General features: G+C 42.2%; 1 pseudogene; it reads right to left on the bottom strand.

The window, feature by feature from the left end:
• Positions 1-7,726: 7,726 nt before the first annotated feature.
• On the bottom strand, positions 7,727-8,261 carry LOC110145071 (TSSK6-activating co-chaperone protein pseudogene; annotated as a pseudogene).
• Positions 8,262-8,852: the final 591 nt, after the last annotated feature.

Here is an 8,852-nt window from a genome sequence, read left to right as displayed (position 1 = left end):
CTTCTATCTTGATATCACCTTTATTCACCAATTCTCCAAAATTGTCTCCAGTATAGCCCTGAGTTTTCCAGAAGCCTTCTGGCTCAGAATCATACATTTAATCATTCAATTCTTCTAGCTCTAAAATTCCTAAAGTTAATACTCACCTGAAAATAATAGTAGTTTCCAGTTATTGAGCAAAGGTAGATATTATGATCCTTAGTTTTCATATGAAGCTTGGAAACTTGCTGGGTGAAAGGAGAGGATTTCAATCCAGGTCTGACTTCAGGGCTTCATGCATTTTCAGCCTCCCAGTCTTAACTGTGTGGTCCTAAGAATCAAATGAGGCAAACTCTGCACAGACTTTGGTTATGTTCATGGAAATGCAAATTCTCCCTGAAATTTTCTTTCTAGAGCTAGAGAGATTAACACAAATGAATGCATCTCTGATGATAAGATATAAGATGAACTAGCAGTTATGGGGAGGGTGGAGGAGGAGGGCTAGGTTTCTGCAGGGAGGAGAGGAATTTTGGCAGTGCCCTTGAAGAGCCTCATCCAGGTGCTGCTTGGACAAGCAGAGCTAGGTGATAACAGCAGAGCTTTTGTTGGCATTGCTTCCTCCACGGATGACGAAGCCAAGGGCAGTGTGTTCCTGCTTGCAGGGTGGAAACAAGCTGTGCATTAGGAGGTAAATCTCTGGCTTGCAAAAGGTTGAATAAGATACTCCTTTAAAAAGCTCACCAGTTGGCTAAATTTAGGGTGGTGAACACCAACAGGCCAAGAATATTCTTTGGCCTTGGGCCCATAGCATTTTCATTTGACTGGGAATTGGATGTATTTTTATTTCCTCTTGACTCTTATCACCTTTGTCTTTAGAGGCAGGAGACTAGGTGCTGATAATTGGATAGGGCCCTGTGATGATGACTAATGTCCCTGTTGAGTATGACAGTTAAAGATGGCCCTGTTTTTTTGGATCCCATTTTCCTGTGAGTGGTTGAATGTGCCCTGTGAAATTTTTGTATAAATTTGTTTCATCAGTTATCAATCTAGATGAGCCTATCTTGATCTTGCTCTTTTTTTCCCTCTTAATTTCCTTCTCTGAACCTTATTCTTTTCTTTGATGATATTTTCAAAGACAAGAATATCACTGGCATGAGGAACCCTTTGCTGGCCATATAAAAATGGTCTGAATGCCTGTTCATTTGGTTACTGATTCAATGCCATCCCTCCACGTCAAATTCCATGACTTCAGGGAGGCCCATCCTCCAAGCCATCATCCTGCTGACTAGACTGTGAAAATAAACATCCAAACCTACCAAATTTGAGAAGCAATAAGACAAAGGGGGAAGAAAGTGTGGACTGTGATCAGCAGGTCCAACTTTCAATACCAACTTCGCTATTTATTGGACATATTTGCCTCTGTGAGCATCAGTTTCCTTATCTATCAGAAGATGATAATATTATCATTGAAAAGTTTTATTTGGCTTAAAAAGAGTGTACTTAGGTGCTATATAGTGGTTATTCTCTTCCTTCTTTTACAAGGAGCGTTTGGCCTTTCCTCTGCCCTCTGGCATTGCACATTCAGCAGCAGCAATCCCTGGCTCTGTCACAGTGCTAACTCACTGGGAACCCTAAGGAATGTACTCAGTTTTCATACCTAGGAACCTCTACTTTTCCTTTTCTTGGTTTGTTCATCAGTAGACCTTAGTAGTTTTTAATTACTTCTGTTGATCTGGTTCAGATTTATTCATTCACTCAGCAAATGTGTATTGAATGCTTTTATATGCCAATGCTGCATTAAGTGCTAAAGGTATAATGTCTCTGTCCTCAATGAACCTGCAGTTTAGAGGAGAAAACAGTGGAGTCAACATACAACTACAACTGAGCCAGCTGATGCTAAGACAGTGCAGACACACATAGGAACGCACCTAAGCCAAACTTGGGGAGTCACTAAAGGTTTCTTGGGCTTCCCTAGTGGGTCAGCAGTAAAGAATTCACCCGAAGTGCAGGAGACATGGATTCAATCCCTGGGTCAGGAAGATCCCCTGGAGGAGGACGTGGCAACCCATTCCAGTACTCTTGTTGGGAGGATCCCACGCACAGAGGAGCCTGGTGGGCTGTGGTCCATTGGGTCACAAAGAGTTGGACATGATTGAAATGACTAAGCACGAGAACTTCTTGGTGGAGGGGACCTTTATACTGAAATCTAAGAATGGGCAACAATTGACAAAGTTGAAGCCTGAAAGGGGTAGAGTGGTATGAATAATGATGAATGTGGGGCAGTCACATTTGTGCAATATGGAATGGCCTGTGCCTGGGAGAGACTGTGCCCACACTGGAATTGTCTACCTAGAAGCCCCTGAGAGGCTGTGGGGCCTGGAGATGTTTCAGAGAGGCAGAGGATCATTGGGGATGACGGTGAGAATCATCCTTTTGTGGAATATTTTAAAAGATAGTTTATTACATTTTAGATACTATTCTGAAATAGTCCCAGTGTGATACTTGTGTTGGTTAATGGGTCAGTATTTTTGTGCATTTATGTGTGGAGAGGTGCAAAGTGTAGGGGAAAGTCACTTCTCTTAAGTTTTATGACATGACAGTAAACGTGTTTTCTGTGTAGGCTGTTCATTTTCCAGGCCTAGGCAGTTTGAAGAACAGGCTATGACATCTTTGGCCCAAATGCCCATCTCTACTTGAGGTTTTCATGAAACTCTCATTGACCCTAAAGAAGATTCAGCTGCTTTAGACAAGGTTTAGGCTGATGGAAATGAGGGAATATATGATACCAGAAACAAGGCCATGGATCCCTGCCTAGATATGAGGGACCTAGAAGAAAAGGGTAAGTATGTAATTGTGTGTGTGTGTGTGCGTGCGTGTGTGTGTGTGCGCGAGATGAAGATGAGTGGGAGGCCAGCACACCACCAAAGTTGGCTGCCACTTTTTACCTTCCATCTCCAATGCTTTTCTACCTTTCCCATCCTAGGTGGGGAACACCCAGGAGCTTCATTATGGAGTCCCACTTGGGTTATTCAGGTAGGGTCAAAGCCGCTCAATAGTTTCAAGTCTGCCTTGGTTACATATAATGCTCTTCCACTGGAAACTTGAAGTCATGCACCTCTGAAAAGAGGTGGAGGATTGTCTCCTTTATATTTCGCACCTAGCCACCCCCATCTCAACTACCATTGAGTATAATACAAGGTAGATCTGTTTGAAGATCTGGAGCTGACTGTGGCTCAGATCGTCAGTTCCTTATAGCAAAATTCAGGCTTAAACTAAAGAAAGCAGGGAAAACCAATAGGCCAGTCAGGTATGACCTAAATCAAATCCCCTATGAATATACATAGGGAGGTAGCAAATAGATTCAAGAGATTAGATCTGGTAGACAGAGAGCCTGAAAAACTATGTGCAGAGATTTGTCATATTGTACAGGAAGCAATGACCAAAACCATCACAAAGAAAAAGAAATGCAAGTGGTTGTCTGAGGAGGCTTTACAAATAGCTGAGGAAAGAAGAGAAGTGAAAAGCAAGGGAGAAAGGGAAAGGTGTATCCAACTGAATGTGGAGTTCCAGAGAATAGCAAGGAGAGACAAGAAGGCCTCCTTCAGCAAACAATGCAAAGAAACAGGAGAAAAATTTGAGATATCAGAGGAAAAGTGCATGTGAAGATGGGCACAATAAAGGACAGAATTGGTAAAGACCTAGTAAAAGCAGAAGAGATCAAGAAGAGATGGCAAGAATACAGAGAAGAACTATTCAAAAAAGATCTTAATGACCCAGATAACCATGATGGCTAGTCACTCACCTAGAGCCAGACATCCCAGAGTGTGAAGTCAAGTGGGCCTCAGGAAACACTGCTGCCAATAAAGCTAGTGGAGGTGATGAAATTCCAACAGAGCTATTTAAAATCCTAAAAGATGATGCTACTAAACTGCTACACACAATTTGTCAGCAAATTTGGAAAACCCAGGAGGGCCATAGGATTGGAAAAGGTCAATCTTAATTCCAATTCCCAAGAAGGGTAGTACTAAAGAATGTTCAAAATACCAAACAGTCATACCTACTTCCCATGCTAGTAAGATTATTCTCAAAATCCTTCAAGCTAGGCTTCAATAGTACTTAAATTGAGAGCTTCTAGATGTATAGGCTGTGTTTAGAAAGGGCAGAGAAACCAGAGATCAAATTGCCAATATTTGCTGGATCGTACAGAAAACAAGGGAATTCTAGAAAAATTCTGTTTCATTGACTATGCTAAAGCCTTTGTGTGAATCATAACAAGTTTTGGAAAACTATTAAAGAGATGGGAATACCAGACCAACTTACCTGTCTCCTGAGAAACCTGTATGCTGGTCAAGAAGCAACAGATGGAACCTTAGATGGAACAACCGACAGGTTCAAAATTGAGAAAGGAGTTTGACAAGGCCATATATCGTCATCCTGTTTATTCAACTTATATGTAGAACACATCATGCAAAATGCTGGACTGGATGAGTTACAAGCTGGAATCAAGATTGCCTGGAGAAATATCAACAACCTTATATATGTAGATGATATCACTCTAATGGCAGAAAGTGAAGAGGAACTAAAGAGCCTCTTGATAAGGGTGAAAGAGGAGAGTAAAAAAGCTGGCTTAAACCTCAATATTAAAAAAAGAAAAAGATCATGGCATCCACCCCCATCACTTCATAGCAAATAGATGGGGAAAAAGTAGAAGCAGTGATGGATTTCCTCTTCTTAGGCTCTAAAATCACTGCAGATGGTGACTGAAATCATAAAATTAGATGATTGCTTCTTGGAAGGAAAGCTATGATAAACATAGACAGCATATTAAAAAGCAGAGACATCACTTTGCCAACAAAGGTCCAAATAGTTAAGGCTATAGTCTTTCTAGTAGTCATGTACTTATGTGAGAGTTGGATCATAAAGAAGGCTGAGCACCGAAGAAATGATGCTTTTGAACTGCAGTGCAGGAGAAAACTTGTGAGAGTCCCTTGGACAGTAAGGAGATCAAACCTGAATACTCATTGGCAGGACTCATGCTGAAGCTGAAGCTCCAATACTTTGGCCACCTGATGCAAAGAGCACTTCATTGGAAAAGGCCCTGATGCTGGGAAAGATTGAAGGTAAAAGGAGAAGGCAACAGAGGATGGCATCACCAGAGATGGTTGGATGGCATCACCTATTCAATGGACATGAAGTTGGGCAAACTCCAGAAGATAGTGAAAGACAGGGAAGCCTGGTATGCTTCAGTCCATGGGGTTTCAGAGTTGGGCCTGGCAACTGAACAACAAGTTCTGTTTGATCCCCAAATCTTCAGATCCTGAGATGACTGGTAATTCTGACCCTATTTAGCAATTTTCAGGGTGGACCCTAAGGCTGATGTCTTTCTTTAAAAAATAATTAATTTAGTTTAATTGAAAGATAATTACTTGAAATGCTATGATTGTTTTTGCCATACATCAATATGAATTGGTCACAAGTATACATGTGTCCCCCCATCCTGAACCCCCTTCCCTCCTCTTTCCCTACCCTGTCCCTCTTAATTGTCCCAGAGCACTGGCTTTGCATGCCCTGCTTCATGCATCTTTATAACACGTTTCTTTCAGCACTTTCATCTATTCCCATCTTTGAATGAGAATTCCCCCTATTACCAGAAGACTTCTCAGAGATTACCTAGTTCATTTTGCATGTGATGAAACTAATGCATTAGGAAGTACAGTGATGTGTCAAAGTTACAGAACCAGTTGGTGTGAGAACCAGGTCACTAATTCTTTGCTCAGTCCTGTATAGTCCCAAATGTTGGTTTCAGAAGTGTGAGAGACTACTGACATGTGCTAACATTGTGCTAAGGGCCTTATACAGGCTTACATCATTGAGTTACCATTCTGGCCCTTCCATTAGGGCCATTGACAGAGCAAAAGAAGGGAACAGACTCAAAGAGTAAAGCAACTTATTTACAGATGGAGCGGAGATTTAGAACAAGGTATAGAACCGACATTCTTTCTCCTAGACAACTTGATCTCTACCTGCCCCACTTGAATCTAAGAACTAAAGGACTTTGGACTAGGGTCAGAGGTTTCAACCTTTTGCTACTAACAAAACTCCATTGCAGAAATTCAAACTTGGTCTGCCTCTGCATTTCATTGTTACCCTCTACATTGGGCTTAGTCTTTCCATTGAGACAACCTTGACCACAATCCTGATTGAAACCAGTGTCTGCCCTAGCTGGCTGCTGGGGAGTGTATTTTTAATGACAGATGGGAAAGCAGACCACCTTACTTGCCTTCTGAGAAACCTGTATTCTAGTCAAGAAGCAATAGTTAGAACCAGATATGGAACAATGGACTGGTTCCAAACTGGGAAAGGAGTATGTCAAGGCTGTATATTGTCACCCTGCTTATTTAATTTATACACAGAGTATATTTTTTGCAAAATGTTGGGCTGGATGAAGAATGAGCTGGAATCAAGATTGCAGGGAGAAATATCAATAACCTCAGATATGCAGGTGACACCACCCTAATGGCTGAAAGCAAAGAGGAGCTAAAGAGCCTCCTGAAAAGGTGAAAGAGGAGAGTGAAAAATCTGGCTTAAAACTCAACATTCAAAAAACTAAGATCATGGCACCCAATCCCATCACTTCATGGCAAATAGATGAGGAAACAATGGAAACAGTGACAGACTTTATTTTTTTTTGGGCTCTAAAATCACTGAGGACAGTGACTGCAGCCACAAAATTAAAAGATACTTGCTCCTTGGAAGAAAAGCTATGACAAAACTAGATATTGTATTACAAAGTAGAGACATCAGTTTGCCGACAAAAGGCCATGTAGTCAAAGTTATGGTTTTCTGGTAGTCATTTATGGATGTGAGAGATGGACCATAAAGAAGGCTGAACACTGAAGAACTGATGCTTTCGAACTGTGGTGCTGAAGAAGATTTTTGAGAGTCCCTTGGGCAGCAAGGAGATTGAACCAGTCAATCCTAAAAGAAATCAATCCTGACTACTCATTGGAAGGACTGATGCTGAAGCTGAAGCTGAAGTACTTTGGCTGCCTGATGCAGAGTCAACTCATTGTAAAAGGCCCTGATACTGGGAAAGACTGAAGGCAGGAGGAGAAGGGGATGACAGAAGATGAGATGGTTGGATGGCATCACCAACACAATGGACATTAATTTGAGCAAACTCCAGGAGATAGTGAAAGACAGGGAAGCCTGGTGTGCTGCAGCCCATTGGATAACAAAGAGTTGGACATGACTGAGCACCTGAACAACAACAAGATCTTGATTTTACCCATGTTTATTCTTTGTTTTGGGGTTGCTTAAAGAATTTTTGCTGACTATGGAAGAAATAATTTTAAAATACAGAGCTTACCTATTTCAGAGAGGGGTCTCAAATTTTTTCAAGCAGCCTTTCATAATGGCTTACTGGAAAGACCTCTTCACTTGCAGACTTATAGATAACACATTTAATCTCTACCTGGAGTCCTTGTTTATCTTATTACAGAGGCTCTTAGAAAAGGTGGGTATGACTACAAATTGTAGTTTCTCTTTATTTACAAATAGCAATTTCTCCCTCTTTGTTTCTGAATTGATCATGGCTGATATGAGTTTTGTGGCCATGCATTCAATTCCTTTAAATTACGTCAAGCACCCACAGCATGCAGGTCACTATACTGAAGACAGTCAGGCTGAGTTATTTCCACTTGTCTTTACTGTTAAACTTTTGGAAGCTGGAGATCTGAAATGTAGATTTTTTTGTTTGTTTGTTTCACAATTCATTTACTGAATTGGGGCAGGTGATTTAACAATAGATTGCGAGATAAGGCTGGGAGAGAAGAGTTCTTGCTTTCTTTCCCAGGAGCCAGTTGTGTCATGGATGCTTGTAAATTTTCCAAAATAACCATCTGTTGGGCAAGCTGGGTCTGAAGCTGGCGATTGGCATACATACATTCTAGGAGTCCTAGGCATTCCTTGGGCTTGTGGTCAATACCTGACGGCAACTTCATTGGCAGGATTTTCAGGAAAGTGACTGGTGAGGAACTTGCTTGAAGATTAATAAAGCTGGGGGAGGGTTTGGCTCGACAAAGAGGCACCGTATTACCCTCCTCTTTGGCTCTTCTCTTAGCAGGATGACTAGGAAGCTGCTCCATCTGAACACCCACAGGTGTGGCGCCTGTGGTGTTAATCGAAAGCCTCAACCCCAGCACCCACCCTCGTAGTTGATACACATGCGCAGTGGCGTGCCGGCCAACTGCCGGAGCCTCGGCGCTTGCGCTGAGGTTGGCGCCGCACGCGGCCGGGAGCGGCCACCATGGAATGTAGATTTTAAAGGGGTCAGGATGGAGTTTTTAACAGTATAGTCACTGACTTAAGTTATTTATGTCAGTTATTTATTTGGGCTTATTTGTGCATTTTGAGTTTGACATGCTTGACTGTGTTGTGCCATGATTCTCAGAGGGCTTCACAATACTCCTGATTTTCCTGACATCATCATGCATCTCTCAAACATGCTCCTTCTCCACATCTAGGCTCACTTGCCTCTCTTTCATGACAGCAATTTGAGGAAACCCTAGATCTAAGCACCTTTTCATCTTGGTCTAGAGAGTCCAGGACCAGGCAACTCCCGAGGGCCAGGAGTCCTCGTCAGTGCTCGAGGACTGAGTCCAGCAGGTGCGAGTGAACTTTCTTCCTGGCTTGTGCACAGATGTCTCTCTCATCCCCCAGCCAAAAGCTTTCTGGTTTTTTGCTGAATTACTGACCCACTATGAGCTCTCACATTATCTTGATCTCCCAGACCTGTTGTGGACTGATTTTTCTCAGGAGAGACGCTCCTAAGCCATACAAAGTGCCAGAAGGCACTAGGAAAGATCACAGCT

The sequence above is a fragment of the Odocoileus virginianus genome, chromosome 10, assembly GCF_023699985.2.
Source record: "Odocoileus virginianus isolate 20LAN1187 ecotype Illinois chromosome 10, Ovbor_1.2, whole genome shotgun sequence".
NCBI lineage: Eukaryota > Metazoa > Chordata > Mammalia > Artiodactyla > Cervidae > Odocoileus > Odocoileus virginianus.
Note: the sequence above shows the minus strand (reverse complement) of the source record. Positions and strands in the feature narration are given on the sequence as shown.